The 8,014-nt window shown below is 34.9% G+C and overlaps 1 long non-coding RNA gene across 1 annotated transcript; it reads left to right on the top strand.

The window, feature by feature from the left end:
- The first annotated feature begins 2,033 nt into the window (after positions 1 to 2,033).
- LOC125842456 (uncharacterized) lies at positions 2,034 to 7,289 on the top strand. The gene is made up of 2 exons (XR_007443916.1): positions 2,034 to 2,275; positions 7,018 to 7,289. It is a non-coding gene; the product is annotated as an uncharacterized LOC125842456 (long non-coding RNA).
- Positions 7,290 to 8,014: the final 725 nt, after the last annotated feature.

Genomic DNA, 8,014 nt, shown 5'->3' with positions numbered 1-8,014 from the left:
AATGGAACGGGACGACACATACTATTTCAAAAAATAGTAATAATTTTTTTTTGGTTATTTTGATTTTTTGAATTACGAAAATATAAATGTTTATTTATTTTTATAAGTTTAAATTAATTGTTTTGAAATTTATAATGTAATTTTACTTAAGTTTATTTTAAAGATATTTTCTCAAATTTTTACTTTTTAAATTTACAAGTTTAAGTTTAATAAAGTTTTTTTGTTTTAAAGTTTTTGAGCTTAAGTTTTCAAGATTTGAAATTTTAAATCTTTTGAAGTTTATAAGTTATTACTTATTAATATGTTATAAGTTATAACTTGTAATTTAAATAACTTACGTTTGTAATTTTAAAAAAATTAAATAAAACTAAGGATAAAACAATGACACAAATTAAAAAAATATCAATCCAATCCAATATTTTTTTTGAAAATATGCCTATATATAAATTATAAAATATAAATTAATTAATAAAAAATAATTAACAAGATTACCGGACCGGATCGAAATGGAACCAGAATATATCACCGGGATCAATCGAATCGGAATTACCGGGATGAAATTGTGATTCTGTTCCGTTCTGAGTACCGGTTCACGGTGTCCCATTTCGTTCCGTAGACTACCGGACCGAAACAGACCGGAATGGTACCGGACCGGTACCGGTACAACCCGGTCCGGTGCCCAGCCTTAGTCTACGCTATAGAATTTGCTTTTAAATTTTGGTTGCACCAACTTTTTATCACGTAANGATTACCGGACCGGATCGAAACGGAACCGAAATATATCATCGGGATCAATCGAATCGGAATTACCGGGATGAAATTGTGATTCCGTTCCGCTCCGAGTACCGGTTCATGGTGTCCCATTCCGTTCCGTAGATTACCGAATCGAAACGGACCGAAATGGTACCGGACCGGTACCGGTACAACCCGGTCTGGTGCCCAGCCTTAGTCTACGCTATAGAATTTGCTTTTAAATTTTGGTTGCACCAGCTTTTTATCACATAAAGCTTCGAAATCAAGCTTTCATTTTATCAGCCTTTGCAACAATATAATGAATAGAATCCCCACCAAACTCCCTATCCTTTGAATAATAAACTCAAGATACTTAAAACTTTCATTCTTTTGGATAACATGTATAATAATCCTATACTTTCACATCACCCTCATGAATCACGTCATTAAACTTGCAGTCCAAGTATTTTATTTTGTTCATGTTCAACCTGAATTGTTTAGACTCTCTCTAAATCTCTAGCTTAGTGTTATTGCCACAAAATCTCGTCAACCAGAATTATGTCATCCACTAATAACATATATCACAAAACCTCACATAGATTTGTCTGGTCAATGCCTTCAGTGCCAATGCAAATAAAATGAGCTAAGGGTTGATCCCTAGTGTAATTCATCAAAATTGAAAAGTTCTCTGAATCTCCTCCCACAATTCTTACATGAGTCTTGACTTCATCATACATGTCGTTGATCACCCTAGTGTATGCCATAACTACACCCCTAACCTCCAATCGACTCGAAAAACCTCCATTGAAATGTTATTGTCGATGAACACTATATGTGAGTCCTTCTTTCTCTCCGTATATTGCTTCGTTAATCTCTTTACGAGATGAGTAACTTGTATATCGTAATGCCTTAACATGAATCCAAAGTGATTATTTAAAATTATCAAGCACCTCTTTATCCTCATCTCCACCACCCTCTCATAGATCATCATAGTATAGCTTCTCAACTCGATTCCCATATCACTATTACACTATAATATCTCCCTTATTTTTATAAACCATAAAATTGTTATACTAAACTAAATATTAAATAATAAGAAAAATCGAAATAAATGCAATTACATCAAAATAATCATTACATAACATAAAATAAAATTATCAATATAATATGCTAATAAAATTAGAGTAATAATTATTATATTTTTTTTAAAAAATCATCATACAAAATAAGTGATCGATAAATTGTTAGTTAATATATAATTTATTCAGGTATTAAAAGGTAAAAAAATAAGATTACATGAAATAACTAATACTTGCATAACTTTTAAGCCCTCCCGCAAAAAGCATCTCCCCATCTCTCTAATGACCAGCTAAATTGTGTACAAACTCCAAACCCAGTACCATCTTGCTGAGAGGGAGAGATGACAAGGGGAAAGCAAAAGATCGAGGCTCAGAGGAAAAATGCCGAGAAGAATCAGAAAGGAAAAGGGTCTCAGCTTGAAGCCCGTGCCGTTGGCCTCAAAGTCATCTGTCCCATTTGTAAAGTATAAAATTCTATACACCCTTTTCTTTTTCCTTTCAACAATTTCGATTCTTTGTGCTAGATTCGCTTGTATGTGCTTGTTTATCTGTTATGTGGCTGTAATTTGTGGAAATTTGGTGACAATTGGACGTGCTTCTTTGATTTTTTTCTTCCTTTTATGGGTAGCAATCTAGATCTGAGTCTTCTTTTGTATAGTTTGGTGGGTGATGCTGTTGGGAAGGCCTTCGTTTTGGATATAAAGAAAGTTGTTGAACAAATATACAGACAAAATTGCATCTAAAGTTAAATAAAGGGAGCAAAAAGTGATTTTTTCTGGTATTTGGTTGTTTGAAAGGAAAAATTAGGTTTAGATTAAAGGAACCAATTCATTAGAAATGTTGCAACTGAAGTTTTCTTGGGGAAAAGTTGCTTATCATATTCATAAAGCTTTTTACAGAACACTTAACATTCTAATACTTCCTTTTCTTTTATGGGTATCCAAACAACAACACAGAGAAGTTGGCGCTGAAAGGAAATACAATGGAATTAGATAGCTGGTTGATTGGTTATCCATCCATATTAGTAATAATGTTCCAACTTCCAACCTCGTTAAGTAGCTTATGTTGTCCCTGTTTATTTACATTCCTCATCTGTTATTGTATTATCCTGAAATCATCTCATGTTCTTAATTCAACTACCTAGTAGTTTAGTACCTGTATTTTCGTTTTACCCTCTTCCTACTTGCTCACCATTTATTATTGTTTTTATATTACATTTCTCATCTGCTATTGTTTTAGATTTTTCTTGGAACTTCCCCGAAAGCAATTTTATAACTTCAATTGTATTGCCAATTTTTGTAAAAAGTCAAGGCTATTCGAAATCATTCAGTTGCCCATGACAAGTTGGAAATTGGGAGCAGCCAAAATAATAACCAAGTGATTGCTTTGTTATCCATAGTTCCTTTAACATTTTTTACTCGCTCAACCTGTGGTGATGTAACTTCCCTTTATAGTGGTTAGCCTGGCTGTACTTTTCCTTTTGTATCTATATTTCTTAGGAACTTATACTGATCGAGTGAGTCTAAGACATGACTCGTAAGGTTAGTGAAATGTTGAGATTCTACTTTGTTTGGGGTCAAGTCTATGTTCTCAATGGTGGTTGAATGATTTATTATATCCGGCTGCTTCAAATCTCTAATTAGCTATTTATTCCTCATTACAACTTCTTAGTACCATTATTTCAGCTATTTTAGTGATGACATTGCGAGTCTTAACATTCATGAGGTTAGTGAGATGTTAGGATTTTACTTTAGTTTGGTACCAACTATGTTGTTGAAAATTAGTGGCTGAATAACTTCTCTTTTTTGACTGCCTTAAGTCACTAACTAAACTTTGTCCTATCTTGTACCCTCCTAAGTAGCTATTTATTTTGCATTACAACTTCTTAGTTCTATTATTTCAGCTATTTTTGTAATAGCATTGTGAGTTCAAAACACGCTACATGGAACTTTGTTCAATGGTAATACATGAGAGTTCTCTCCAATTCTGCTTTCTAGATCTAAGGTAGTAACTGCATAGTGGTACAATATGTATCGTTGATTGTTCCTTGTTTATATTTTTTTTACATACCATTCTCTTTATTTTAGGCTACTGAGAGTGGCATTATTCGTGCTTTTGTTCCCTCAGGCTTGTTCATTTGTCTCTACTGTTAAGGTTCTGTGCTTGTTTGAGACTTGCTCACAACACTTCCATCTTAAATTAAATTCTTTCTTAGGGATTGGGTGGGGCTAACTTGTGTAAATTGTTAGATGTTCAAGTATCTATTACTTCTAGCCCAACTTATATTTATTTAGGATTCGAGGGTGTGGGAAGGAGACATGTTGAGTGGCATGCACCCTTTAATAGAGACCGACAATGAATACGTGGAAAGAATATTGAAGGAACTCTTCATTTACCCTTTCAATAAGTGTGACATGGTGGGTACTTCATATAGCGGTTAGGAATACATTAATCAGATCTGGAAAGGGAGATAGGTAATACATGCTTGTTTGGAAGCTAATGCCACTAGATGAGGTATTCTAATGTTATGGGATTGCAGAATTTGAAAAGGAGGGATCTTTTGTTTCTTGATTGAGTAACTTTCATTTATAAACATGGCCAAGATGGTTGTATTTGAGGGGTATACCGAAAGGTAAAGAATCTACAAAAAGACTTGATTCTCTACAAACTCCACCCAATCATCTATACAACAAAGAGCTTTTTGTATACACCGAAAGAAAATAATAGAATTGAGACTACTACTCAACTGAGAGAAATTCGACATCTACTCCTTCAAATGCTTTCCTATCCCTCTCTCTCCAAACAACCCGCATTAGCTTAAGTGGAACCAAGTTCTAAGACCTTTGTCTTCTCATTCTTTTGCGGTTCTTCCAACTGAACATCAACTCTTTTACAGTTTTTGACAGTCCATGGAGTGCCAAACCACCTAAACATATTCCACCATAGACTCATGGTAAATCCACAATCTAGAAGAAAATGATTCATGTCCTCGCCCTCCTCCTTACACATGTAATACCAACCGACCTAAACAATCTTCCGCTTTTTAAGATTTTCGCAATCAAAATCACCCCTCCAGCGGTTAACCAAGTGAAAATCACACGCTGTTCGACACCTTTGGAATACATATAGAATTACATGGAAAAACATGCTCTTCCCTAACCAAAAGTTTCTCATAAAAGGACTTCACATAGAACACTCCATTATTTCCTAGGCCTCACCACCTAATTGCAAGTTGGAAATGGAAGTTGTATGGGAGGAATTAGGGTCTGTTAAAGGACTTTCAACTTTTAAGGGTCCGTTGGGCAGTTTGTGGTGATTTTCAATATTTGTAGGTCCCCCTCTGGAAAGAGGAACTGTGCTAGGAGGTCTTCAACAATTGTGGAATTATCAGACTTCATCAAGGACATGAAGCTTATTGACCTACAACTAACAGGAGGCTCACAACCTTGGTTTGGATGAGATCATGAGATAATCATACCAGCTTGGTGCCTAATATGGAGCAGCTGTCCTTAATTTTGGATGGAGAAGTTGATACACTCCCAACAATCTATCTTGGTATGCCTCTAGGAGCAAAATCAAAATCCAAGGATATATGGAACTTTGTTTAGGAAAAATATGATAAAAACTTTGTAGATGGAAATCAAAGTATTTATCATAGGGAGGCAGATTCACTTTGATCAATGTTGTTTTGGATGCTTGACCGACCTTGCGTTTGAGCTCCTCTTATGGTATAGCACCATTTCTGGAATTGGAGTGAAATTAGTGACGCTGCTATGTATGCCCAGTGTTCTCAAATTTGGAGTGGACTGATCAGTTCAACTAGTTTAGTACTTGGATCCAACAATCTCTCCCATATAAATGCCATCTAATGATGGCTGTTGAACACGGGAAAGAGGCAGTACATGTAATAAGTCTCAAGCAATTATAGAAAGATCCAGAAAAGACCTTGTTTGCCCTGTTTCCTCTTCTGTGTACTTCCAATAGCAGTTTCTTATCCATGTCCCCAAAATTCAAATGCATTCTCCAGTATGAGTTCATGCCTAGCACTCTCAATAAGTGATAACGATATGCTGATTCTTGCCTGAGAGAAACAACTTAAGATTGCCATATTAAGTGGAAGTTGTGGGGGTGGGGGTGGGGGTGGGGGTGGGGTGGAGTAGTTAATTCATTATGAGCTCTATGACATGTTCAAATCATGTCCTGATTTTAATATTTCAGGCACTTCCTGATCTATGACTAGTTTTGTTTGCTCGTCTACAGCTTCAGTCCTCTACTCATTATACTCAAAGCACTTAACAAGTTATCCCTTTTCAAGTGAATGCACTCTAGTAAACAAATTGAAAAGAGAAAATGGGCTTTCACCCCTTTGAAAGAGGAGCATGGAAGCCCCACATTCCCCTCTCCTATTCTCCCAGGAGTCCTTTCTTACCTGTCAATGCTTTGTGTATTGCATTACATTGCCATAGTAACCCCTCACTCTTCTTCCTTACTTGTAGTAATCCATGTGTAAAAAACATTTCCCATCTTTATAATTACTATGGCCTGTGTCTTTTACTCAAGTATATTTGTTTAAATGGTCAAGTTGTCTTTCCATAAAACCATGCAGGAAACAAAATCCTTACTAAGTTCTTCCTTATAATGCTTATGTTCTTCCTTTATTTTTTTTTGGGGGGATGGGGGATTTGTGTGTAGGAACAAGTTTTCATGGTTGTTACCCGCCCATTAGGGGCACTTTATGTGTAAGATGGGAGCATTGAGTAGGATAATAACTTATCTGCACCCGGTGTTTACACCAAATCAATGAATGCAAGAGAAGTGTCTTTCATACACATTAATCAATGGTTAAGTGATATGTATTCTTGGTTTAATGAAAACACCGACTGCAAGTAACTATTTACCAAAGAGTAGGGTAGATCAACTTTGTTTGTCATTTGATTTACATTTAATCAGGCTTCAGTGCCTTACCGAATTACTGGATTCAAGAGCCACAAACAGATTGTATCCTGTGTCTGTCAGTTTAAACTGGGAAAAAGTTAGTATCACAAATGATTAAAACTTACTTTATAGTTGCACTAGGTTTAACTCAATAGCTACATGTTCTATCTTGCATTATCAACAACTGTGATGTACTCCTTTTCTCAAGGCATGCTAAGGTTTTTGTTGGTTTTCTATGCTTTCACTTGAGCAATTTGTTTTGTTTTTTCAGGCGCAGATAGCAAATCAAAACCAACTTGTGGATCACTATGGCTCTAAGCATCCAAAGGAAAAGGCTCCAAGTAACTCAGAATAACATTTCCTGTTTCTTGGGAAGCTTCTTGCTTTTGTTCTCAAACTTTTGAATCAATTAGTAAAAACTCTGTTAAAAAGGCAAGAGTCGAAGCTGCTTTGTGAAATAGACTGAACATTCTCTGTGAATAGTGTAAGCAAGAAAACAATAAAAATCTAAAAGAGGATGGATGGTTATGATTTTTAGCTGCATATGTTAACTTGCCATTTTCACCGTTGTCCATATTTTGTGTTGGTCTTTAATTTATGTCCTTCATAACAAATAGTTTTTCGTGGGTATAAGTTTATATTTTCGTATCGTAATATTCATAAGTTATGACTTCAGATTCTAAAGAACTTGTGTCACGCTAAGCATAAGTTTGATTGCTAAAGGGCAATAACTAAAGAACAATCCATTTAAGGGGCAAAAGGTGTGATTTGATGTATGTTAACGCATCGCAAAACTATGGTAACAGTCAAACTGCAATATTAAATCATCCAAATCAAACCATGGATGCCTTTGTTACTAATATAATTTGGCTGTTGGTGAAATTTAAAGCTAGTAGAGTTCAACTATTCCATGCACAAATTAATTAAAAACAACATAAGAAATGTCAACTACCTAAAAATATATTTTCTATAGAATTTATCAAGTTTAATATTGAACCCTCAAATAAAGTGAGTAGTAGTAGTACTTTTGAGATGAATATGTAATGTGCGTGTAGTGATAGTTTTCGTAATTATGGTTAACAGAAGGATAAATTAGAATATTTTGATCTAGTCAATCTTATTCCTAGTTGACCTATTCCAAGGTTTAATTATACGTGAATTCACGTGCAAAATACACACACCAATACTCTTAATTTGCCAGTATTTCTTATTTTATTACATCAAGATTACAATTCGAGTATGTAAAATTTTGAGAAATCACAAATCAC

Source organism: Solanum stenotomum, chromosome 10 (genome assembly GCF_019186545.1).
Source record: "Solanum stenotomum isolate F172 chromosome 10, ASM1918654v1, whole genome shotgun sequence".
Lineage (NCBI taxonomy): Eukaryota > Viridiplantae > Streptophyta > Magnoliopsida > Solanales > Solanaceae > Solanum > Solanum stenotomum.
The sequence above is the reverse complement of the archived record's forward strand: the minus strand, read 5'-3'. Positions and strand labels throughout refer to the sequence as shown.